Source organism: Caretta caretta, chromosome 3 (assembly GCF_965140235.1).
Source record: "Caretta caretta isolate rCarCar2 chromosome 3, rCarCar1.hap1, whole genome shotgun sequence".
NCBI lineage: Eukaryota > Metazoa > Chordata > Testudines > Cheloniidae > Caretta > Caretta caretta.
In genome coordinates, this window is record NC_134208.1 from 133,513,105 (window position 1) to 133,540,723 (window position 27,619).

Sequence of the window (27,619 nt, forward strand, 5' to 3'; positions counted from 1 at the left end):
TTCTCAGGTCAAAACTTCAAATTTCCAACAAATCCAGTCCTGAAGAGAAACAGTAATACCATTACATCTGTAACTTTGCTAGGATCGTGACACGTTATCATTTCAGTTAATCTCTCTATGCATCATAGATTTTTTTAAGAGAATGTTAAGTGACAAAATTTATCCCCAGTGTACTGTACTGTAAGCCCCAGGGAAGTCAAAGGAATTACAATGGGGAAAAGTGAAAAGTTTTTCCATATATTCCCATAAGGAAATATTTGCCAAAGAAGAAGTGCTTATTCAGGGGAGAAAGACACATGGGAGTACACTTTAATGAAGCAGTCATTTTTCTATTGTGCTGCAGGGAGCATTTGATGACCAGATGGTAATCAGATGCTGTGTTCAGCCAGCATGAAGTACAGTACTACTTAACGAGGGCCGTGTGCTAGAGTTATAAAACAACCCATTGCACTGGATTTGGACCAGATCAAGAAGTTTACACAGTAAGAGGCCACAAAAATAAAGTGACTGCATCACCTTTAATTCCTTTCATAGCAAATATCAGCCTGTCTCAATTCTTTGGCAAGTGCAGTTTCCTAAGATTTTGCAGAGACAGTCTAATTAGCTCTTACAAAGAGCTCCATTTTTCAGCATCCTGGTGCTGCTTTCAATTTTTGGTCATGTCAGTTCTTTTCCAAGGAATAGTCACTTATCCCAACTGAAGATCTGCAAAGTCACCAAAATTATAATTTGATTTTTGACTTAGCCAACACACTAGGAATGCAATCATTCTTCACTATAATGAGATTTGGCAATCATGCCTCATAAAACTACTGCACTCATATATTTACAATCTCTAATAAAGGCAAGCTGCCAAATTACAAATTTCAACAAGAGCTAAGTTTTACCTGTGCCTGTAGTTACACAATCAGATGACTCCATTTGGTGTTTTAACCACACCCATCAAAACTTCAGTCAGAGTTGTTCAGCATTAAGAAAACAGTAGTTAGAAGCAACTGTTTATTATATCAAATCTTAAGCGCTCAAGTTTAAAAGTACATCATATTGGGTTGCCAGGCATCCAGTTTTCAGCTCCTAGGTGCAGGGGCAGCCAGGAAGGCTCTGCGCGTTGCCCCTGCCCCGAGTGCTGGATCTGCAGCTCTCATTGGCCATGAACCACAACCAGTGGGAGCTTTGGGAGGGGCACCTGCGGATGGGGGCAGTGTCCGGAGCCCTCTGGTTGCCCCACCACCTAGGAGCCAGAGGGACACGCTAGCCACTTCCAGGAGCTGCCTGAGGTAAGCGCTGCCCAGAGCCCACACCCCAAACCCTCTCCCACTCCCCAAACCACCACCTCGGAACCCTCTCCCGCACCCAAACTCCTTCCTGCACCCCAACCTCTTACCCCAGCTGAGAGCCCCCTCCCACACCCTGAACCCCTCATTTTAGTCCCACCCTGGAGCCCACAACTCCAGCCCAGAGCCTGTACCCCCTCCCATACCCCAATCCCCTGCCCCAGCCTGGAGCCCCTACCTGTGCCCCAAACCCGTCATCCCCAGCCCCACCCCAGATCCTGCTCCCCCAGCTGGAGCCCTCGCTTCCTCCCATACCCCAACCCTCTTCCCCAGCCGGGTGAAAATGAGTAGTAAGTAAAAGGGGCAAAAGCGAGTAACGGAGGGGGCATGCAGTGAGCAGGGGTGGTGCCTCAGAGAAGGGGTGGGGCAAGAGTGTTCAGTTTTCTGCAGTCAGAAAGTTGGCAACCCTAACATCATATGAAAGGCAAAGAATAATATTAAGATTAAAATAAATAGGAGAAAATTCTAGTTTGACAAAATTGAAGAAATGCAAAGGACTCTGAGATAGACATAGATATGGCTGTATCACACTCACGCAAAACATTATGTCATCATCTTTTGTAATATCCTCATATTTGTAATACCCTCTTCGAAGCTTGAAGATGAAGCATCTTCCTTACCACTTTTCTTCTTTTCCAGTTAGCAAAGAAGCATTTCCTTGTTCATGGTCTATCATTAGCATCAGCACTACTTCAACAGTTAGCTCCTAACAAAGGAAGCACTGGGCCATATAAGATTGTTTTTGGCATTCAAATGAAAATAGTGGCTCTCCAATTTGTTAGCTGAAAATTAAAAAAGCCATTGATATCAATGAGCAGAGGGGGCTTGAACCTTGCAGGATCTGGCCATGTGAAATGAATTTTGAAGACTGGTATTTCTGATTCTTTAAAGTATGGTTCTACTCTACAAGGTTACCATGAGTGATGTACTGAAGGGAGCTCCCAGGGACCCTTTCTTAAATCTCTTCCACCGAGTAGAATGGAAAGTTAAGATGATTTCCCTGTCTCCTTTGGAGTTCACACCTTCCCTGCTTACTGTTAAGTCATCTCTACAGGATTTATCCCTGTGGCTCAAAAATACTTCTGGATTTTTTTTGCCTTTGAGTTGACCAGAATATTGGAGTAAAGTAACAAAATCCCTGTGGAAAACACCAGCAATCCCCAAAATGAACACTATTATATAACTATCAATACTCCGAATATATTTTTCGGAAATTTTTATAACAAGTGCTGCTGCTTAATATATGTTCGCCCAGTGTCACGTCCTCCCTCATTGGCTATGTTTTTGAGAGTTTTTGTTTAGACAGGAAGAAAAATTATTAGATTTCACAGTCTTTCCTCCTTCCTCCCTACAAGTGCCCCCCCCCCCCCCCACACACACACACACAGGGTTTAAATCACAAGGAAATTTTTTTTGTAGGAGCCTCTTATGAAAGCACTGACAGCCCATTACTGACTATTCTGCAAACAGTACTTTTACTCCACAGATCAGTTCCTTGTGTATTCTGAATGTCTTATCAACTAATGGTAATAAGTAAAGTATGTTTCCACTACTTACTACCCCATTAGTACTCAGAATCCAAATCTGGTAATACTAAGAAAGCCAGAGCTGGATTGTTCTCTCTGAGGCATAAACAGGATGGTTTACTAAGCTCCCGGTACATTAGTGTGATTCTGTGGAAAACAATGACACTGCACAGGTGTCACTGAGGCCATTTCTTGCAATGATACATGAAAAGAAAAGAACCCAGCTTAACATTCAAAATCCAACTGAGTCTTCAGTGCTGGCTGTTAGAAAACCATTTTTATTTGCAAAACCAAGGACATCTCATAAGAAAGTCATCGAGTGAGAATAATTTCAGGATATTTCAATTTTTTTTAAGCAGTCACTTTTAGAGTATGATAGAACTATATATTAAGCCTTACCTAATCAAATGATGACAGTTTAAAGACTAGCCAAGAATGGTTTTAACTTCTTGAGTAACAAAACAAAAAACAAAAAACTTTTAATCATTCATTTAATTTTATAGCTGTCTTCTTTACTTAACAGGGAAGAGAATTAAAGAATCTACCAACAAATTTTATAACTCAAAACAAACTTCTGTTTATAGCTTAGTAAGTCAAAAATTAGACCAATGGCCAAACTTTCCAAAACTACACCCTCAGGTTCCAAGTGCAAAAAAAAAAAAAATCAAAATCTATTTGCACATTCAAGTTGGTTACTTGCATGCACAAATTTGTATTTGCATGCACAGATGTAGATGCATGTGTGCATCCATTTCTTTTGTGGAGACTTTAGCTTTAAAAGGCGATGAATATATTTTTAAAAGGAGACTAAGGGTTTTCCAAACAAATTTAAAATTAGATTGAAGCATGCTACATCATTCATTTAGAAAGCCTGGTTGTGAAATCACTACCCTCAACAGATTAACAGGTATGCTTACCTTTGGTTATAAGGGTTCCAAAAGTATGCCTTCTCACTTCCCTGTTTAGATACTGGGAACAATGAAGAGGAGCCTGGAAGTCAAATGAGAAATCCTTATTTTAAATATGAAGGTTCCCTAAACATGTATATTATCAATAGCAGGTATACATAAAAATCAGTATTCTATATCTTAAACCAGGGGTTCTCAAACTTTATTGCACTATGACCCCCTGCTGACAACAAAAATTGCTGCATGACCCAGGAGGGGGGGGGACCAGAGACTGGGCCCACCCAAGCCCCACCACCCGGTCGGGGCGGGCCAAAGCCAAAGCCCAGGGGCTTCAGCCCCAGGCGGAGGGCGGGGTTTCTAACCTGAGCTCAGAGCAATGGTGCTCGGGCTTCAGCTTCAGCCCTGGGCCCAAAATCTAACGCTAGCCTTGGCAACTCCATTAAAACAGGGTCATGACCCACTTTGGAGTCCTGACCCACAGTTTGAGAACCGCCGTCTAACTATTTAACATAGAACAATAATCTACATACACAAATATGGAAATATAGCACTGAACAGTGAGAAATCAGTACAACCGTTTCATATCCTATATAATTTATGGCTACAACCTCTTGGGTGTAATTAATATGCTAAAATATGTGGTAATTATTCCTGCCTACAAAATGTTGAGGTATTTAACTGATTCCTGGAGCCAAAAAGCAATTTCTTGAGATATTAATGAAGAAAATCCACATTCTGTACATTCCAGTGCCTAGACGTACAGTACTAGGAATGAATATTCTATATGAAAGCAGCTAGAACAAGAAAATTTTACATAGGTCTGTCTAGCTGATCAACACAGATGTGGAATACAAACTAACATTCCCTAAAAGGTGGCTGGACCCTTTCTAATCTATATCTGTATTAACAGAATTGCAATACAGACATTTAATGTGCTCCCTAGATATTAAAAATACTTTTACATGCAGTTTTACACCTATATAGTTGAAAACACGGCAGGAACAGATGCGGTTGCCTATACTAAATTATCAGTGCAGGATTAAAAGAAACACCACTGACATATTTTATAGAATAGTGAACATAATTAAATGTCTTATTTACTAAAAATCCATCCAAGCAGGGTACATAAAGCCTCCTAATCAGAAGTCTACTGCATTTAGATATGGCAGACAGTAGTTGTATGTATATACGAGGAAGAACAAAATACCATCTGAGGGTCAGTGGCAGTCTTCAGTTGCCTTTTCCCTAAAGCATAGTTTACACTTAAAAGTTTGCCAGAATAGCTATTCCAGCAAAACCCTCCTAGTATAGACAGTTTTATGCCATCAAAAAAGTGTTTTTTTCCCTTATAGCTTATACCAGTTGGGTGAGAAAAAAAAACTCAGCTATACTGGGAAAAGTACTTTTTGTCAGCTTAACTGTGTCTACACTGGGGATTTTGTGACAGAGGAATAGTGCAAAAGTAAAACCCTTGACCGTAAAGGAAAAAAAAGCACACCCCTTTCCCTTGATGGCAAATGTTTTAATGTAGACTAGGCCTAAATGAAGTTTGAGGATCAAAAGCAGGTAGTTTTCTGTTCGTTCGTTTAGAATCTCTGATAAATTCTAATGTAACCCATGCCTGTTTGGTGTAGTAGTCTGTCTCCTTCTAGTGGCATCTAGACCATCTAGAGATTTATGAGTCTGCTACCGTCTTGGCTAATAGCCATGTGGATTTTAACTCATGCAGTAGAGGCTCATACACTAAAACTTCAGAAGTCCTAGGTTCAATCCCGCTCGCTGATTACCGGGATCTGTTGGCGTTCTATTAACACGCAGAAGCATGAAAGAAAGACCATGAGAAGTACGTTAAAAAGAGTAACTTTGTCCAAAAAATGTGTAAAGTAAAACGTGAAAAATAGATGTTGCCAAGTTTTAAACAACGCTGGTATATATCAGACTATATAGGAAAAAGTAGGACTGACTGTCAAAATTAGTTCTCTCATCTGTAATTTGCTCATAGAATGAATCCACTTCTCTGGAATGAAGTCTAAACTCATGGGTATTTCTGTCCAGTCCAGCAGAATGGTGGCAAAATTCCTCAGAATTCCCTGCTACTGTGTTTGCTATTCCAATTACACACAGTCCAGTCAAACTTTCAAAACTAGATTATTACAGTGTAAACTGAACATACATATATACATAAAAGCATGGTATTAATATCAGTGTAACATATGTAACTTCTTGTCCCAATTTAAATAAAGAATAAGCTAAGTATACATAGAACATGTGATAAGCATAGGGAGGATCTGTCCAAACTGGTAAGAGAAATCAAAATCAGAGGGAAGAAAACTAATTCCGCAATACAATTCACTGCTCCCAGAAATTACAATTCATGGGAAATAGCAACCAGTGACCATCACCCAATCACCATATAGGGAGAGTAACAAAAGTGAACACATGTGTAAATATAGTCATTACAAATAAAGAAAACGTCAGTGTGAGTCAAACAAACAAACAAAAAAAGACCACTGAGAAACCCTCTCAAAATAGAACAAGGACTCCTTGTGGCACCTTAGAGACTAAAATTTATTTAGGAATAAGCTTTCGTGGGCTAGAACCACTTCATCAGATGCATGGAGTGGAAAATACAGTAGCGGGGTGTGTGTATGTGTACACACACACGTAGTACATGAAAAGATGGGAGTTGGCTTACCAAGTGGGGGTCATCTTTTCATGTACTACGTGTGTGTGTGTACACATACACACACACCGCTACTGTATTTTCCACTCCATGCATCTGATGAAGTGGGTTCTAGCCCACAAAAACTTATGCCCAAATACATTCGTTAGTCTCTAAGGTGTCACAAGGGCTCCTCATTGTTTTTGCTGACACAGACTAACATGGCTACCACTCTGAAACCTCTCAAAATAGAATTAACCTGAGACTAAAAAGATATTATAAACTCTGTTCAATTAGCTTTGAATTCAAAAGTTATTTTCCCAGAAAAAAAAGCTTTATCTCTATACATACAGTATACAAATATATTATTTAATACAAATCTTCATCTTAAAATACATTGGGAGCAGTTTAAAAAATGTTACTAAAAATTTGTTTCCAAAACAATATAGCAACATAATTTTGCAATGCTTAAAAAAGCATAGATGACCACAAAGCAGTGTTGCAAACTCTCACAATTGTATCATAAGTCTTGCAGTGCTTGATGTTTCTCTGAAAGCCCCAGATCTTAGAGGCATGTGATTACATGAGAATCTCAGCTTTTGCCTTTTTTTGTTATTGTTTTGGGTAAGTCCCTAGCCCTCATAGTTGTGGAGAAAAAGCATGAAAACATGACTTGAATTTACTCTAAAGGCTCAGATGCCAGAAGGCTAAGATAGAATCCTTTTTTATTTTAATTGTATGATTTTCAAGCCAATATATTTTTTTTTTTAGCCCTGACTCATTGATTTCTAAATGTTTCAGGCTAGCAAGTTTCCTCCTTCCCACATGATACGTTGAATTTTTTCCATGCAGTGCATACTTCTAGAATGTGCCCCAAATCTCAAAGGGGGCTCCTAGATTGCTGATTTATGTGCTAGAAAATGGCAATCAATCAATCATCTGGTGAAGTAGTATTTAGAAGATTATGTAGCTTTTTATGAGACTGCCAACCAGAAGACAATCATTAGACTTTCTCCACAGGTTAGAATATTTTTATCTAAAACTCATCCAGAAATACTTCCTGAGAAAGAGTTTGACTGAAAAGAAAAGGAATTAACTACTTTAGATGAAGCTTATTGTTCCACAACCATTTTAGGACTGGTCTACAGAATCCCTTACTCAGAATGTTGATAAACACCTACAAATGAAATAAAAGAACCATCACTTGCTTAAAACTTCCCATCTTAGGCTATGTATATACTAAACAGCTTTTCGCAACATGGCTGTTCTGCTACAGCCGTGCCACTACAAGGCGCAGAGTGTAGCTGCTGTTTGTCAGCAGGAGAGCTCTCTCCTGCCGACAAAAAACTTTCACCCCCAAAGAGCAGAGATAACATGGTCGGACACCTGTCGACAAAGCACTGTTCACACAAGCGCTTGTCGTCGACAAAACTTGTGTGTTTCGGAGGGGTGTTTTTTAACACCTCAATGACGGAAAATTGTGTCTTTCACTTGCCAGTGTAGACAAAGCCTAGGGGAAAACCCTGAGAAAGGCCTACAGAGTTAGAAACTAGGCAGAAAACATGGCTGGATGACTTCTTGAAAGTAATTTTAAGACTGTTTGTAGCAGAACATCCTGGATCCCCAGGTTGCGTTAAACATACTTGCTGTAGAACCACAACTACAAAGTGAAAAACAGCAGGATTCAACAAAAGAACAACACATAAGAGGATAGGGTGCATGGCATATAGGTTGAGATTTGAACAAAACAAACTCCTACCTTTTCAGACCTTAAGAAAATGCCCTTTATATAAAAGTCTAGAATAACTTTAATGGGGGAATTAAGAGGCATAAAGTTTCAGCAACAGCACCACTGGGGTCCATTCATCAAACATGTCAGGAGACTGCATAGTTTCAGTTTCCAAAATCAAAAACCCAGCCCTCACCACTTTTGTCCCTTTTCACTGGTTTGGGTAGAAATACTCGGGAGTTAGGATTTCTGCCCAGAGCAGTGGAACCATCGTGTGGGGAAAGGGACTCATTCTTACCATGATACATTGCTTCGTAAAATATAGTCCAATTTATATTTTGGTAGCCTTATGCTAGAATTTAAACATTTCTGGCTTTTAGCTATATTTTAAGCAAGCTGCTCTTTAGTGTCTTCACTGCCATAATTCGAATTATATTTTTTTGGTGTTTTTCCTATGTGCAACTATTAAATGCCTTGGACGTTTAATAAGACATGGAGTAGAAGAATGGACATAAAAAGTAGAATTATTACAATAGATTTCCACTTTAAAATATTATGGTAGAAAAATGCTTAACTAAAAATTTCACCTTGTCAAGGACTATATCTACTCCATGCATGCCTGTGTTATACCTGTTTATTTTACTGTTTGAACTTTTTATTACTGTCTGCACTTCCAAATTAATGCATCTTCAAGAAAGTCGGCTTACTTTATAATGCATATTGCTTCATCATCAGAATTCAAAGCTAGTAAGTCCACAGTCTTTGCTGGTGATAATGATGGCGGGTGCCACGGAGGATACAAAAGAGACAGAATGAAAATCAAATGATTAATGATCGATTTAAGTTATACAGTTGGCTGCGAGGAAAAATAAAAAAACATGGTTTAACTTGTAAATTGAACTTTGACAAACTCACGGATGAAGAATTACTACTACATTTCTAACCAGAATCACATTTAATATATTTTATGAGTCATGACAAACTAAGGAAAGCATACTCCATGTACTTTAAGCCATTATTTGGGGAAAATCTGACTATGGCTTTTTTTCTGTAGTGAAGGAGACTATATTTCAAAGATTGCCAGCTGGAAAGCGGGCCCTGCAAAGCAATCTGAGACAAGAAGACACATTCTCAAGGTGGTTTTACTATTACATAAAGTATTGAGATACTCGTGCTCTACAAATTCCTAGTTTTTATTTTAAAAATGCACTATCTACAGCTAATCAAGTTCTTAAAACACAAATGTAGTGGTTGGGGACAGATCCTGACAGGGGCTGAATACCCAACAACTCCTTTGATTTCAACAGTTAACATGGGTTGCTCGGAATCTCTCTCAAAGTCAGGGCTGAAATGATTACATGTATTTCGCTGCTAATTTCCCCTCAGAAAGGTAAGCTTCATTTAACTTGCAATATCCCGAACACAATGGGCTGATCTCTGTAAAAGGCACTTTTCCTTCCTTTCATACAGAAAACATCCTGTAAACAATCTATTTCCATGCTGTTAACGGATTGCTTTTGTTTATTGGCAGGAAAGGCAATAGCAAGCAGCAGTGAGAGCTAGAAAGTTTTGTTTCATTTCCTAGTGTGCAGGTGTTTTATACAAGGCATCTATTGTAATTCTTCAAGTTTAGTTTCAGAGAAAAAAACATGCTGCTTCTTTCCAAAGCAAAGACCAAGAACAACAGAGCAACAGAATTAAGGAAAGAGCAGTATGCTTCAGTGTGAAGCAAAACAGAAGTATACAGCAACCATACCATACACAAGACCAACAAGTTTTCCTATTTTATTGGCCAACTGAGACAAAAAGGGAAGAGAAAGAGAAAAGAAAAATGGAGTAAAAAATATGGAATCACAAGACAAGTGCAGAACACCATCTGATCAGTCACTTTTATTGCATCTATTCTCAGACCCCAACATTTGTGCGCTAATTGGCTCTTTAGTTCCCAATTCTGCAACTGCCTCCCGCAGGTAGACTCCTGTTTAGGGTTGCCAACTTTCTAGTCACACGAAACTGAACACTTGCCCAGCTCCACCTCTGAGGCCCCTTCCCCACCCCTTCGGAGGCCCCGCCCCTGCTCACTCCACCCCCTTCCCCCTGTCGCTCACTTGCCCCACACTCACTCATTCGCTCATTTTCATCAGGCTGGGGCAGAGGGTTGGGGGGGTGGGGTTGAGGGCTCCAGTGTGGGGCCAGGGATGATGGATTTGGGGTGAGGAGGGGGATCCAGGCTGGGGCTCAAGGGTTCGGAGTGCTGGAGGGGACTCTGGGCTGAGGCAGGTGGTTGGAGTGCGGGGGGGGGAAATGGGGTGAGGGCTCTGGGGTACAGGAGGACGTTCCAGGCTGGAATCGAGGAGTTTGGAGGGGAGGGGACAGGGGATTGGGATGCGGGGGGGGGATTGGGATGCAGGATCCAGGCAGCGCTTACCTCAAGCAGCTCCCAGAAGCAGCAGCATCTTCTGGCTCTGGCTCCTACACGGAGGTATGGCCAGGTGGCTCTGCGCACTGCCCCATCCGCCGGTGTTGCCCCTGCAGCTAGTTCCCATTGGCTGCGGTTCCCAGCCAATGGGAACTGCAGAGCCAGCACTTGGGACAGGGGCAGCGTGCGGAGCCCCCTGGCCACCCCTATGTATAGGGGCCGGAGGAGTGGGATATACTGCTGCTTCCAGGAGCCGTGTGGAGCCTCACTGCGCTGCCGACTGGACTTTTAACAGCCTGGCCAGCAGTGCTGACTGGAGCTGCCACAGTCCTTTTCGACCAGGTGTTCTAGTCAAAAACTGGACACCTGGCAACTACTCCTGTGCCTATCCACAGGCAGTTTCAGGACTACGGCCTAGTCTACAATACAGTTAGGACGACATATGGTAGCTTACATCAACCTAATTATGTCAGTATACACACTGCAGCCTTGTCCCACTGATGTAAGTGCCCTACCACACCAACAAAGTAAGTACACCTCCGCGAGAGGCAGAGCGCTTATGTTGGTGTAGTTACTTACATCGGCTCTTGGCTCTCTTATCAATTTACAGGCTGGCTGCCAACGGCTCCCCACTCCCAGCCGGGATGCTGCCCAGAGGCTCCCTGCTCAGGGAGACAAGAAGCCTGGATGTCTGCCCCTTCCCCTCAGCTCCAGGCTGGGAGGGATGAGGCGAGAAGCTTGGGTGGCTGCTCCCCTCTCTCAACTGGTAGCAGGGAGCCAAGAGCCCGGGGGGCAGTTTGGCTCCTGGTGGGGAGCTGCGCAGAGCTCAGAGCCCTGAGCCCTGGCTTTCAGCCTCCCCTCACCTACTGCTTTTCAGTTGGTGGAAGCGCTCCTGGTGAGGACATCACAGCCACCGCAGGAATTACTGCGGTGGCTCCAAGTTGACTGAACACAGGTTGACTTAGGGCTGTAGTGTAGATATGCCTTAAGGTTTTAAACTGTAAGCTCCTCAGGACAGAAACAGTGTCTGTTTGTAAAGCACTTTGTTTTGGGTATGATATAGACAATTAAGAATATTTAAGAGTTTCTTCCTTTTGTTAATAAAATCAGTGCCTCTGCATAGCATTAAGGGACAATGTATCGGATATAAAACCAACATCCAGACCACACGTGGTCACTAAAAATCTTATGGCACTTTAGTAGTTGTGTCAGTTCCAATATCCAGGCCAACTGGGTTGCCAACTGTCTAATCACACAAACCCAAACACCCTTACCCTGCCCCCGCCCCACTCCCTCCATCTCCCCCTCCCCCCACTCACTTGCTCTCCCCCACCTTCACTGGGCTGGGGAAGGGGGTTGGGGTGCAGGAGGGAGTGTAGGAGGGCATGCAGGGTCAAGCTCTGGGAGGGAGTTTGGTGCTAGAGGGGACTCATGGCTGGGGCAGGGGGTTGGGGTGCGGGCTCTGGGAAGGAGTTTGAGTGCAGGAGGGGGCTTTGGGCTGGGGTAGGTGTGTAGGAGGGGGTGCAGGCTCTGGCCAGGAGGTGCTTACCTCCAGTGGCTTCTGGTCAGCGGCGCAGCGGGGCTAAGGCAGGCTTCCTGCCTGCCCTGGTGCCATGTCACTCCCGCAAGCACCGCCCCCGCAGTTACCATTGGCCGCAGTTCCAAAGCAGGGCAAGGGTGTTTGAGTTTGTGTGATTAGACAGTTGGCAACCCTACTGGCCAAATTCCACCTTGCGAAGTCAGACACAGTATAACTAAAACCCACCTTGAAATTTCCATTTAGAGATTTCTCTTGGTGTATCGTCCTTAACTGTTCCACCACTAAAATGATTAATAACCTTACTCACCCACCCAAATCCTATGATGTGCTAACATCAGTTGGTCACTTCATGCTAGGCAGTTACTTAAACGGAGTTTGCAAAATCCCAAGATACATTTATGTAACCTTTTATCATGATGTAAGATCATTATCAGAACCTTGCAATTCTCCATTGCCCAGGATTAGAGGGGAAAAAATACTTCTATATGTTTGTAATAAAAAGGAAAGTGCAACTAAAATAAAAGTTATTCTGTAATATGTTTACCTCTGTTAAAAAAAGATCTTGAAAGTTAACCCTATTACAAAAATCACTAAATCAAGTAATCTTAATTAAAGCATTTTTCATTTAACAAAATTCAAGTCATTATATTTTTTAAAAATCTCTTCCCTAAATAATTGAGTTTATTTGCTTATGTACATTTTTGAATTCGTAGTATTTGATTGTCCATGTGTATTTCACTTTTCATGATTTCCATGCACATTTGAGTTACTGTACATATACTAACATGACATATATGCCTGATCATTTACAAGAGTCTCTTCAGATCATCTTTTAAACTGCAACCTATTGCTATTTGTGCTTTGATTTTTCATTGAGTCACCATGCCCATTTTCCCCAGGGAAGCAATGCATTCTTGCAAAGCTGAACTGACATACATTACATGATCACTGAGCTGGCCAAGTAAATCATATCACTGAAGTCTGGCTACTTATAAAAGTAGTAAGAATTTGCTAATTGAAAGTGATTAGTTATATGCTGTACATGTAGTTGTATGTTAAAAACTGACAACCATTTAGTTTTTGTTTGCACAGTTGGTTGCTGAGTTTGGTTGTCTATAGAATCTGCTGAACTAGCAATAATTTTTATGATTATTTTAGATAATGAAGTACACTCCGTAAATAGTGAAACTGACATAATATGTAGAGCACAATATATTGGTTAGTGAAACAACCTGGAGCAGACTGAAAGAAACAACATAAAGTGGTTGCCCTTTAGCCACACAGCAATTAAACTTCTGTGCGCTCAAATGCAACGTGCCTCTACCCATGGGGTATTTTTAGCACATTTCGAATGTAGAAACTTTTTTTGCCAAGTTGCATGGTTTTATTGTACTTAATTTAATTATGGAAATAAAGTTAAAGTTTACTTTCCCATTTGATCAAGGAGGTGCAGAAGGTAGAGGAATTGTGCCTCATACTGAATGCATCAGTTGGATGCCAAAGAATCAATGGAAAGGATTTGCCCATCATTTCGGCTTGGGTCTCCTTACCATCCACAACAATAGATAATAAGAAACTATCATAATTTAGCTTCCAATTTCTTATCTTTCCTCCGGAATCCTCACCACTCATCTCTGTCATTGTTTAACACACCACCACCTTTCCTATTATGGAAGTTCTGTTCATTCCCTCCTTCTTCCTCACATATGGATCATGTCCAGATCCTGTCACTTCTTCCTCCACAACACTTCTCTGATCTGTTTATTTTGTTTTGTCCACACAGCTAAAAATGTAATCAAGATGTGAGAGGAGGGACTGAAACCACTTTTTTTTTTCTAGTGGATAGACTACTAGTCAGGGACTCAGGAGACCTGCGTTCAATACCTAGATTGCACCTTATACTACTCTGTGCCTAAATTTACCATCTGTAAAATGAAGATAATATTGTGAAAATAAAAATACACTATTGTTGTGAGGTGTTCTCATGATAAAAACAGTAAGCACTAAGATAGAGAAGCAGACAAACTTCATATCTAGACTACCTAAAAAATACCTCCATGCTTTCTTCCATTCAGCATCATAGGCACAGCAAGCCTCTCCTAAATTGGCCCTCTTATTAAAACCCCTCAAGACCCATAATTAGCCTGACACCTACAAGAATTCATTTTATTTAAAAAACAAAAAAAAGAGTAACTTTACTCCAAGTTGTTCTCTTGTATTAGTAGGATCAATCTTATTGTTGATAACCCCCTCTCTCTCTCTCCCTCCTCCCCTCCCCTAATTGTCTTGCTACACCCTTTATGTAAAATATCAGTTTAAGAACCTTGGGGCCAGCACCATGCCTTTTTATTTGTGTTGCAAGACACTGCCCACACTCCTGGGTACTGTAAAATAAACTTTTAAATTATAAATAAGACCTATAAAGATCATCAAGAAATCAGAGTTCCTTTTACTGCATTAGCGGTTTCTTCAGTAATAATTTGCAGATGACAAAGTTTGGGGTGGGGTAAATAAGGAAGAGGACATGTCACTAACAGAGTGATCTAGATCTCCTGGTAAGCTGAGCACAAGCAAACAATATGCATAAAGTCATATCTAGGAACAAAAAATGTAAGCCATACTTATAGGGAAGCAGCAACCCTGTAAAGGACTTGGGGGGTCATGGTGGATAACTGGCTAAACATGAGCTCTCACTGTGACACTGACTGTAAGGGCTAATTGCAACCCTTGAATATATAAATAGGAGATTACCAAGTAGGAGTAGGGAGGTTATATTATCTCTATATCTGGTACCAGCACGACTACTACTGGAATACTGTGTCCAGTTCTAGTAGCCACACTTCAAGAAAGATGCTGATGAATTGGAAAGGGTTCAGGATACAGCCCCCAAGAATGATTAAAAGATTGGAAAACAAGTCACAGTGACTGTGCTCCTTAAGTCTATCTATTTAGCTTAACAAAGGGAAAGTTAAGGAGTTTACAAGTACCTAGATGGGGAACAAAAACAAAAATCTCATAAATGGCTCTTTGATCTAGCAGACAAAGGTATAAAAAGATACAATTCTGGAAGCTGAAATTACATAAATTCAGACTGGAAATAAGGTGTAAATTTTTAATAAGTGAGAGTAATTAACCATTGGAACAATTACCAAAGGTTGAGGCAGATTCTCCACCACTGGCAAGTTTTAAATCAAGATTGGATGTTTTTCTAAAATATAGGCCTTCAGGGGTTCTCAAACTATGGGTACGGACCCCAAAGCGGGTCCCAACCCCATTTTAATGGGGTTGCCTGGACTGGTGTTAGACTTGCTGGGGCCTGGAATCGAATCCCAAGCCTCACTGCCCAGGGCCAAAGCCAAAGCCCAATGGCTTCAGCTCTGGGTGGTGAGGCTCAGGTTACAGGCCCCCTCCTGGGGCTGAAGCCCTTGGGCTTTGACTTTGGCCCCCACGGCCTGGGGCAGCGGGGCTCAGGTGTGCTCAGGCTTTGGTCATCTCCTCCTGGGGTTTCAGAGTAGCAGCCGTGTTAGTCTGTATTCGCAAAAAGAAAAGGAGTACTTGTGGCACCTTAGAGACTAACAAATTTATTTGAGCATAAGCTTTCGAGAGGGGTTGTGTAGTAATTTTTGTCGTCAAAAGGGGGTTGCAGTGCAATGAAGTTAAGAATGCCTGCTCTAGTTCAAACAAGAATTAATCCAGGGAAGTCCCATAATCTCTGTTATATAGGTGATCACGTTGTGACCTAACGATCCCTTCTTTAATCTATTAACAATATTTGGTTAATATTTATAGTTCTTTTATGTCTTCAAAGCACTATACAAGCATTGGATATTTAGCACTCACAGTCACCTTAAGTAGTAGATAATTAGGTGATGTGATCTCCATTTCACAGAAGAACACCCAAAAAAATCCCAACCAAAAACAAGATTTCAAGGCCACATAGGAAGTCAGCAGCAAAACTGGAATTAGAATGAAAAAGCTCCTAACTCTAAATCTCTTGCACAGCTTACCAGACTAGATCCATGCTGCAGCCATTTCTAACACAATCCACTGCAAATGGAGGAACATATTCAAAAGCTGCCTTGCCAATAGGGAAGCGAAAGTGTCAAAGGATAGTTTTTTACTATCATGTTTTAAGTCAGTTGTGCAGTCAGCCAGAGATTTTTGCTAAATTCAGCAAACAGGTTCACTGTGGATGAAGGGTATAATACACATAGAACTGGCCTGCTTACTCAAAGGTTTCATAGAAGACAAGTAATAGACGCTGTTCATCTATTAAAGTGTAGCTGATATACAGACTTCCATCATCTAATAAATAAAGTACAAGACTGGGAACCAGAGTCCTATTCCTAGCTCTACCATTACCATTAGTTTGTAGTATAGTGAGTGGAACGGCGGGAGGGGGGAATGGGGGGGGGGGAGGGTCAGACTTCAGGAGGAATGTTGTTCAGGAGAGCATGAGGGAGATCAGGCCCAGGTGGCTTGTGTATAACATTCTGGAGCCTCATTATGCAACAAGCCATTCAGCATAACTAATTTAAAAAAGATCGCTTTCCCACAATTTACCAGCCTGCCACATCAGTTATTCCTAATGATGAAACAGGTCCATTTGGAGCTGGAGCAGAAAACATTCAGGAAGCAGGGGTCGCAAAGAACCTGCAGACACAATACTCCTGTGGCATTAAGGGATTCCTCTGCCACAGCATAAATGACCATTTCCTGCCCACTGCATCTCTCTACATCCTGCCCAGCTCCTGGCTGCTGATGCTCAGAGAGGAGCACAGGAAGGAAGATCAGAATATCAAGGGCAATATTAGTGAAACTAATACTACTGACTGAAATACCAAACAGATGGGCGCACCACTGCAGGGAAACAAGAGGGGGTCCCTATCTTCCCCAATCTTACAAGCAGAGCAGTGGGAAACTTACAGTGCCTCGGATATCAATTCAATGAAAAGAAAAAATGAAAGGATGTGAAGGTGCTGATGCTGAAAAATGTTAATGAATGTCTTACAGATGGAACTGCAGATCTCGGTAGAAGTTACTAAATGAGGCAGAAATCCTTGATGGTATTCACAGTAAAGCAAGCAAGTGGAAAACTGATGCCAGTGGCAAAAAAAAGAGTAAGCAAGAGAAAGAGGTGGTACCTGACAATTTCCAATTAAAAATACAGCAGTGCAGGCAGTTGACTCATTAAGCAAATGCTTAAAAACAGCAAGTTGACACCAAGAGAAAATATTTTTAGAACAGCACATACAGTCAACTCAGAAGTCAGCATATGAAGCAATAAAACAGCAGTAACCATTTCCATGTTCCAGTTTAATTTACTGCTTTCTGTGTGTTAGATTTTTGGAGGGGTGGACTATATTACTGAACACCAACCACATTTTTTCTCCTCCAGAAAAATTTCACTCTAGAACACACACTAACTTACACCAACTTTCCATTAGAATTTGATATGTAAGCCCCTTTTAACCTGAACAACTATCCGGCGTTATGCCTTAAACTAGTTACCTATACTTATATTTTTATATAGAAAAACTGTACCATATTATATAGATGTACTATTACACAGTCAACACAAATAACCATTAATTGGAGCAGACAACAGTGGAGGAACGCACAACCTCCTCTCAACAGGACAGAAGAGTACTTCGGCTCACATGAGTGTTCCCTCATGAGAGCTGCCATGTTCAAACTGTGAACGTGCAAAACTCATGAATATCCTTAATACTTAAGTGACTATTCTATTTCTAAAGAAAACAAGAAAAGAGTGGAGATTATGCCCAAGGAGTCCAGAACAGAACAGTATTTAACACACAATTATAACAAATTTCCTTTGGTAATGGAGTTACGTAATATTCTCTTGCCAACACAAGAGCCCTAGACAAAACATGGCCAAGGCTAGGTCAGGCCTGCTCTTAGGCATTTTTTTTTCTAATTTAAGAAGACCAAGCAGTTAACCATGCCACGTTCTTAACGGACTAATGAAAAAGACAACCCCCCCCCAGAAAAGGAAACAAGTTATTCACGTGTTCTAAAATAGACTAAGCCCAACACTCACGATGCTGCGTTCTAATTATCTACACATAGAATAGTTAAAAATATCAAACAGTCCTACAGAAAGAACATGGAGCCTACTAATTAAATTTAAGTATGTGTTGAAGCTCTAGGTTGTTTGAAAAAAATAAAACCAATATTTATATGGAAGATTATAAAATATTTAGGTGGTTGTGTAATTTAGTATTTAGCTAATGAACTGAAATGATTCCAACTGTAATAGGCAAAAAGCAAAATTAACCAACCTACAATAGAATGTGTTTTTTTATTATAAGGTGAAAAGTATATTTCAATTTAAGCATACAAAAGAAAATGCATCAGTGAGGGGAAAAACTTTCATTACATTGACATGGATTCAGGTCTCAAGTCACATATGCAATATAAGTGAAACCACAATTACTGCTTGCATCATTCTAATGCTTGACAGACAATTCCACTCAAACCCCTGTTGTCCATGGAGAGTAGGATGGTCATATGGGGTTAGTACCAATTCTTGTTTCCAGTTATTAAATCTCAGCAAGGAGTTAAAATTTTGTTTCTTAATATTTTTCCATTTCACTAATTGCTGAAGCTGCCACATAGAGGTTATATGATTGTTGCTTGACAGGAGACTTGGTTAGTGGGACACACTCTACTACAATGTCGCCCAAACTACAAAAAAGTTTGAGAATCCTTGCATGCCCACTGATTCTGACATCAGTCCACGTTGCTTTTCAATAGGATAAAATGTATGTATGGTAAAAGACAGTTACCTTTTCCGTAACTGCTGTTCAAGATGTATTGCTCATGTCCGTTCCATATTGTGCGCCACATGCACCGTTGCTGGAATTTTTTCCCCTCAGCAGTATCCGTAGGGGACCAGCTCTGGAGCCCTCTGGATTAGTGCCAGCAGTATAAGGGGCCACCTTTGGAAGGTCATGCAGGCTACATCTGGATAGAGCGACCACTTGTGGTGAGAGGAGAAGTCCCTGCTGAGTTCGTCCACCAGCATATTCTTGACACTGGGAACATGGCAAGCTTCCAGGTGGATTTCATGGCTGATGCAGAAGTCCCATAGACAGAGTGCCTCTTGACAGAGTTGACAAGCGCGCTCCCCCTTGCCTGTTGATGTAGAACATGGAGGCTACGTTGTCCATCAGGACTCGTACCACCTTGCTTGACAGGTGGGGCAGGAAGACTCTGCACTCCAGCCGGACTGCTCAGAGCTCTTTGCCGTTTATGTGCAACTTCGCCTCCTCCGGGGACCACATCCCCTGTGTCTGGAGGTCGCCAAGATGCACACCCCAGCCACGGTCTGAGGCGCCCGACACCAACTCGATGGAGTGAGGGGGATTCTCGAATGAAACGTCCTCCAGGACTGTCCTGCGGTTGGGTCCACAATTGCAACGATGTAAGTATCGCCTGGGGAATAAACAATCTTTTCCATAGGGTCTCTGGACTGGGAATAGTCCACAGCCATTGTTGCAGGGGCTGCATTCGGAGCCTGGCATGGTGGACCACATAAGTGCACGCTGCCATGTGACCCAGGAGGAGCCTGGGTGTAGTCAAAGGGAATGCACAGACTTCACGATGAGGTTCATCAACGTTTGGAACCTTTCCAGCAGCAGGAAAGCCTTGCTGCAGGCCGAGTCGAGGACCACTTCGATGAACTCTATCCTCTGCACTTGCACTAACGTCAATTTTTTGTCATTTACCAGTAGGGCCAGAGAGCGGCAAGTGGCCTGAAACACCACAACATCCCTTTGGACTTGAGACCTGCAGCTGCCCTTGACAAGCCAGTCGTCGAGGTACAGATAGATCTGAATACCCCGGCACCTGAGGTAAGCCTCTACCACTGACATGCACTTGGTAAACACTCTCTGTGCTGTCCCCAAGCCAAACAGGAGGACCACAAAGGACCGAACTGGTAGTGGTGGGGCCCCACCGTAAACCAGAGGAAGCGTTGTGCCCTTGAAAGATCGCTACATGGAAGTATGTGTCCTTCAAGTCGAGGACAGCATATCAGTCTCCTGGATTCAGGGAGGGGATAACAGAAGCCAGGGAAACCATGTGGAAGTTTAACTTCTTTAGGTACTTGTTGAGGTCTCGGAGGTCCAGGATGGGCCGAAGACCACCTTTGGCCTTGGGATTAAAAAGTACCAGGAATGGAACCCCTTGTTCCTGTACTTGAGAGGAACTTCTTCCACCACACCCAGCTGTAGTAATACCTTTACCTCCTTCACATTGAAACTTTTGTGAGAGGGGTCCCTGAAGAGGGATGGGGAAAGCAAGTGGGAAGGGGGGATAGAAAGGAACTGGAGGGTATAATCCTGTTTTACTGTGGTGGGGACATGCTGACTGCTGCTTCCCACAGCATCTCCCATTGGCCAGGAATGGCGAACCGCAGCCACTGGGAGCTGTGGGCAGCCGTACCTGCAGACTCACAAGGTAAAGAAACTGTCTCACGGCCTGCCAACAGATTACCCTGATGGGCCATGTGCAGCCCACGGGCTGCAGGTTGCTCACCACTAATCTAGCCCATAGAGTATATACTGGGAGGACTAATATGCAATCCCCTATGTGGGCCATAACTTTGCACTTTTTTTTGGGAAGGGGTGTCTTTAAATGAGAAAATTTGTAGCCTGATGAAAAAATGTGAATACAAATTACAGTTTTGATTTGATACGATAGGATAATCGGTTCTTAAGAACTGGGAACAGGATTACAGGTCTGTTTTTCTTACCTTTCTACACAGTTAAAGAGGCTCATCCTAATTATCTGAACTAAATTAAGAGCTATTGCTTCTTTTACAGTTCTGTTTATACATGTTTATCCACAGAATGCACTGTTCTTAGTTCCTGGAGGCTGTGGTCCCCCTCGAGCATGGAATTACATACAATCCCCAGCCCACAATGATACATAAACTTAATTCAATAAGATTTGTCCAGGACACTGCAGGAAACTTGCATCTGTCACATTCAGTACAAGATATATTTGGATATCACCATGTACTTCTCAGTATACTTAACTTGTCCAGTACCTCTGCTAACAGTGACCAATTCAATGATTGCTTTCTCCTGTCCTCATTCATCTCACATTAGAGGTGAAGAGATGGCTTATTTATCGCTGGTGCTGATGAAGATACAACAAGCCAAATGCTGTTCCTAATTAAATCTGTGCAACTCCTACTTCAAATTCTGCTCTTTAGTGAAGCTGCACTTGTGCAACTGATGGCAGAATTTAAGACAATGGTGACACACTTGGCAGACCAGGTGCCAGCTCTTCCCAAGGTTTTAGGCCTCAGCCAAGCACTGACAAATGCATTGCTGAAAACCAGTCCCGCTCACCTGTGTGTTAGTATGGTTAAGACGGTTACGGAACTTAAATAAATTTGTTAGCCTCTAAGGTGCCACAAGTACTCCTGTTCTTTTTGCTGATACAGACTAACACAGCTGCTACTCTAAAACAATGTGTTTAGACTTATGAAATGCTTGTAAATTGCTGTATGCATTAATCTCACATAAGTATTACTTTATAGCATGTGATAAAGTTTGTTTTATAGCTGTAAAAATGTTTGCCCCGAAACTGTCAAACTGTCAGAAGGGATCAACGCCTGCTCATTAAGAAGGCTATCAAAACTAAATGGGCCATTGTGGGACATCAGGATACAAAGACTGTTAATTGCGCCTTCACACATCATGAAGAGACTACGTGCAAAAGAGCTCATTCCATCAGCTTGAATTATGGAGGAAGGACAAAAAGAGTGAACAAGAAAAATCGGTCATCTCTTTGCTGTTTGGACTCTCATAGGGCTGGAGCTAGGAAACAGAAGCAGAGATTCCCAGTGTCAACCTAGGTTAACCCTAAAAGACATTCAGTGCTGACAGATTACTACAACTCTAAATCATTCATGTATATATGCTTGCCTGCTTTAACCTGTAGATGACTCATTTCCTTTTTCCTAGTTAGTAAATCCTTAGTCGGTTTACTATAGGACTGGCTACAAGTGGTGTCTTTGGTATGAGATGTGAGGTACAAATTGACCTGGGATAAGTGACTGGAAACAACCTGAATTTTGTGTGATCTTTGGTGTATGGTAACCGACTGTCACTAAGTACATCCTGTCTGGGTGGGAAGATAGAGTGGAATGCCAAAGGGGACTGTCTGTGAATCAGAATATCAGGGTTGGAAGGGACCTCAGGAGGTCATCTAGTCCAACCCCCTGCTCAAAGTAGGACCAATCCCCAACTAAACCATCCCAGCAAGGGCATTGTCAATCCTGACCTTAAAAACCTCTAAGGAAGAAAATTCCACCACCTTCCTAGGTAACCCATTCCAGTGCTTCACCACCCTCCTAGTGAAAAAGTTTTTCCTAATATCCAATCTAAACCTCCCCCACTGCAACTTGAGACCATTACCCCTTGTTCTAACATCTGGTACCACTGAGAACAGTCTAGATCCATCCTCTTTGGAACCCCCTTTAAGATAGTTGAAAGCAACTATCAAATGCCCCCTCATTCTTCTCTTCTGCAGACTAAATAATCCCAGTTCCCTCAGCCTCTCCTCATAAATCATGTGCTCCAGTCCCCTTATCATTTTTGTTGCCCTCCGCTGGACTCTTTCCAATTTTTCCACATCCTTCTTATAGTGTGGGGCCCAAAACTGGAAACAGTACCCCAGATGAGGCCTCACCAATCCCGAATAGAGGGGAATGATCACGTCCCTCGACCTGCAGGCAATGCTCCTGCTTATACAACCCAAAATGCCGTTAGCCTTCTTGGCAACAAGGGCACACTGTTGACTCATGTACAGCTTCTCGCCCACCATAACCCCTAGGTCCCTTTCTGCAGAACTGTTGTCTAGCCATTCAGTCCCTAGTCTGTAGCAGTGCATGGGGTTCTTCTGTCCTAAGTGCAGGACTCTGCACTTGTTCTTCTTGAACCTCATCAGATTTCTTTTGGCCTAATCCTCTAATTTGTCTAGGTCCCTCTGTATCCTATCCCTACCCTCCAGCATATCCACCACTCCTCCCAGTTTAGTGTCATCTGCAAACTTGCTGAAGGTGCACTCCACGCCATCCTCCAGATCGTTAATGAAGATATTGGACCAAAACCGGCCACAGGACCAACCCTTGGGGCACTCGGCTTGATACCAGTTGCCAACTAGACAGAGCCATTGATCACGACCTGTTGAGCCCAATGATTTAGCAAGCTTTCTATCCACCTTATAGTCCATTTATCCAGCTCATACTACTTTAATTTGCTGGCAAGAATACTGTGGGAGACCGTATCAAAAGCTTTGCTAAAGTCAAGGAATAATACATTCACTGCTTTCCCCCCCATCCACAGAGCCAGTTATCTGGTCATAGAAGGCAATTAGGTTAGTCAGGTATGATTTGCCCTTAGTGAATCTATGCTGATTATTCCTGATCACTTTCCTCTCCTCTAAGTACTTCAGAATTGATTCCTTGAGGAACTGCTCCATGATTTTTCCAGGAGTCTGAGGTGAGGCTGATTGGCCGTAGTTCCCCGGATCCTCCCCCTTCTCTTTTTTAAAGATTGGAAAAAGGCTAATGTAGTGCCCATCATCTGAGATCTCCCTCGATCACCGTGAGTTTTCAAAAATAAGAACTCCATGGTAAGACTGTTATAGTGCTTCAGGAGTTCACATTTTTACTGAAATCTAATTCTAGAACATACCCCAAACTGGCAGTGTCTGCCCTGCTTTTTAACAGTCTGCCCTGAGGTTTGCACAGGTTACACTCTAACTGGAATACAACAGTTTTGTTGAATAGCTTATATGACAAGAATTCAATCCACTCGCCCAAACCTGTGTTGGTTCTCAAGGAATGAAGGTAGTAAAAATTTATTTTTGTCAGTAAAACAAGAAAATATGATTGAATGTATACAGACAACAGATCTTAGTAAGGGTGTACCATTTTTCAGTGTTACTTTGGAGTGTAACACCTGTGAGAGTAGATACACACTTTAAGCCCTCCATCACCTCCTGATACAAGTCAGCCTATCCCTGGTTCATGATAATTATGACCAACATTGCTTTCCCACATTCCTTTTTTTCTTTATTGGTAGGCAAGATGGATTCAGAAAAACCTTCCATAGAACAGTTTGAAATTAAAACCTACTTTCTGGTTAGGAGATCAGCCTCATTTTGCTTCCTCTTCTGAATGTGACAGATGTGCTCTTTTCTGTTCTCTTTTTCTGCAAAGACCTAGCTAGCAGAAATTCAGCTTCAAATTCTTAACCCTACCATTACTGCAGAAGGATTTCAATTAGATATTTAGCATTACATAGTTTGTGTGCTTTCATAAGCAGAGATATGGACTGTGGAAGAGAAATTTTTAAATAAACCAACTAGCCAACTAAACCAGAAATGTCCCCAAAGGCACACACAACAGATTAATATGGGGAACAGGGATGTGAACTATGCATAGAAGGAAAAAGAAATTGGCATTGGAAGTATGCCATCAAATATCACTTAAGGCATGAACAAGACTTTGCCATCCCTGTCTATTTACTATGGAACAAAAATTTCTGTTACTACCGAGATTCATTTGCTGTTCTGATAATAAATGAGTAGTATTCAGCAGACTTTTACAGACTTACTGTCTGAAATAAAATACACAGATTTAAATCATAATAATTAGCAATGATAACATTTTGCTTTGCAGTGTGCCATATCAAATTATTTTCCTTCCATCTTTAGATGAGAATCTCTGCACATGTGTATCTGAAGAAAATCTGCGGCTGATTTTAACATGTCCGTAATTCTGAGACACTGCTGGGGCTCTCCAATAGTTATAATGAGGGGAAAGGGTCACTCATTTTTTTAAAAAAAAAAAGTACATTCACCAAAAGGCAACCCATTACATTTCAACATGCAAATGGTTTAGGAATAACATTGTGCCACAGAAGTGACTACAGGTTACAGACAAAAAGTCCCTACCCTGTGGAGTTTACACCCTAATTGAACATCCTCACTTGTTGTTCAAGACCCTACAGAAACTGCAAGTTATGTTCATATCACCTTCATCACATCACATATATTATTCCAATGAGCTCCGAATATACTTGTTTGTGAGTTTCAAAATAAATCTAAAGGTAACACTAGGCATCAGAAAACATTTTTCCAAATACGTTTTCTCATTTACTCATCATGATTCCTCAATGAATCCACATTATCGCAATGAATGAATTAATAGTAAAAATGAGAACTGCAATTATTTCCCCAAAGCTTTTGTTTTCTATGCCATATTGAATCTGAAACACAGCTAAAGAATTCTGTTTCTATAGTTTTGTCCAACATTAGTAGTTACAATAGATTCCCCAGTCTTGGGTTTGAGCTTTCTTCCTGTGACTGGGATGGACTGTCTAAGTTTAAAACGCTAAGCATTAAACCATCTCACCAGCAGGTGGCATGTACCATAAAGGCCAATAATTTCCCAAACCATCAGTTCCTTTCAAAACAAATAGACATTTCAGAGCCTCATTCTGCAGGGAAGGTGGGTTATGATATGCAATAGAACTACTAAAACTTTTGAGAACAAGATAATGTGTAAATATTTTTCTCTTCTCCAGAAGTAGGTTGCAATAGATCCCCCTCACTCTTGGAGATTAAGGATGCACCTGGAAAGGTTATTAAAGGTACAAGTAGGCAAATCAGTAGTTGTGTTACAACAATATACACAACATAAAGTAATGAGAAAGCACTAACAGGGGAAAGAGTACCATGAGAATTTATTTTCACAGTCCTAGAAAGAATCATCAAGCTATCCCACACAAAAAAATTGTTAGAAGTTTAGAGTTAGGACCGTCCTCCTTCACACGCTCTGGATTCAGCACCGAGCCTGAATGCCTACACAGCAGTTTTTCAACCCAGAGCCTGAGCCCAAGTCAGCTGACCAGGGCCAGCAGTGGAATTTTTTATCTGTGTAGATGTACACTTGGTCACCTACACTGGCTCAGTGTTTTAACCCCATGTTTGCCCACTCCATTTCTGCTGCATTTCCACAGAGATGCCATCCAAAGAAGTACGCTATGATTCATTATTTAGTTTGCAGACTGAATTTCTTAATGACACTCTCATTAAAAGTTCTCGTTATCAAATGCAGTTTGCTTTCACCTTCAGAACTGTCTGCATTAATAATGAGTAGCTCCACGTGGAGTTATTCACATAAAGTATTGTTCTCATGTCACTGCTTCAGACAGCAGCTCCATGCTAGGTGAGAGAGTGTGAACACCCTACAAATGAATTCATGCAGTGGCCTAGTTCAATGCATCACTAAGAACCAAGGAATATCAATCCCTGCACAAGGGTTAGTACAGCACCATTGGGGGTGTAGTTACATAGGTCTGGCAGATGTAGGGCTTTTCAGGGAGACATTCCACTCATGCTCAGCTAGTCCAGGCTCTCTCTGTAGAGAAGGCGTACCCTTATTAACGTCTCTCTGACCTTCTTTTGATGGGCTGGATTTTTAAAATGGCTTAAGTAACTTTCAAAGGGACTTGTGCGCTTAAGTCACTTATGACATTTCCACCTAATGTGCCCTTCATGGCTAGAAATGGTCACCCTGGGTATAGTTTGACCTATTGTATTGCTGCCAAATTCAAGAAGTTGGATTTAAATAATTAGGACTTTAATCCACTCTGCTTAAAAACTCAGAGTTTTTTCCACATCCAACTAGCAGAGCAGGTTCTTGCCTAAGAATGTGTCTACACAGCAGCTGGGAGGTGCAATTCCCAACACAAGGAGATGGAAACATGACAGCTCTGCTCGACTTATAGTGCTAAAAATAGCGGCATAGCTACAGCAGCACAGGAAGCAACTCAGGCTAGCCAGCTGAGTACAATCCCGCCTGACCCCGAGCAGAGGCAGATTTACAGTGAAAAACAAAGTGCCCTGGCACAGGGCCCCCCCAACGACAGGAAGCCCCGGGCTGGGCAGCTGCAGGGGCAGAAGCTTGGTCCTGCCAGCTCCTGGGGCTCCTGCTGCAGGCTCTGCTCCCACCAGCAGCCAAGCTCCCCCCTCTTTCCTGAGCATGCTGTGTTCTCGCCCCTCCCCATCCGTCCCAGCGCTTCCCCCGCCTCCAAACAGCTGTTTGCCTGTGCTCAGGGCTCTCCGGGAGGGAGGGGGAGAAGTGGGGCTGCAGCACGCTTGCAGGGGAGGAGGCAGAGAAGAGGTGGGGCCTCCGCACTCCCCCTACACATACCTCCCCAGCCCCCTGCCGTGAGCCGCTCAGGGCAGGAGCACCCTCTGACCCCAGCCCACACCCCAGCCTCCATCCTGACTCCTGCACCCCCCCCCACCCTGAGCACCAAACAGGAGCTCCTGCACACACACCCCACATTCCCACCTGCACCCCTTGCACCAAATGGGAGTGCCCCAGGTAAGCACTCCATACCCCAACCTCCTGCCCCAACCCCCAGCCCTGACTCCTGCACCCCCCAT

The 27,619-nt window shown here is 42.3% G+C and overlaps 1 protein-coding gene across 14 annotated transcripts in view; it reads right to left on the reverse strand.

The window, feature by feature from the left end:
• The window catches only part of SIPA1L2 (signal induced proliferation associated 1 like 2), a 236,675-nt gene that overhangs the window by 175,545 nt on the left and 33,511 nt on the right, over nucleotides 1-27,619 (reverse strand). For 12 of the 14 annotated variants that reach the window (XM_048843864.2, XM_048843859.2, XM_048843862.2 and 9 more), the window contains exon 2: nucleotides 3,778-3,850. The gene's annotated coding sequence lies outside the window, so the exon portion shown is untranslated. Of the gene's footprint in view, nucleotides 1-3,777; nucleotides 3,851-8,866; nucleotides 8,925-27,619 lie in introns of those variants that run through there. The other 2 variants (XM_048843863.2, XM_048843860.2) reach the window with 1 other exon arrangement.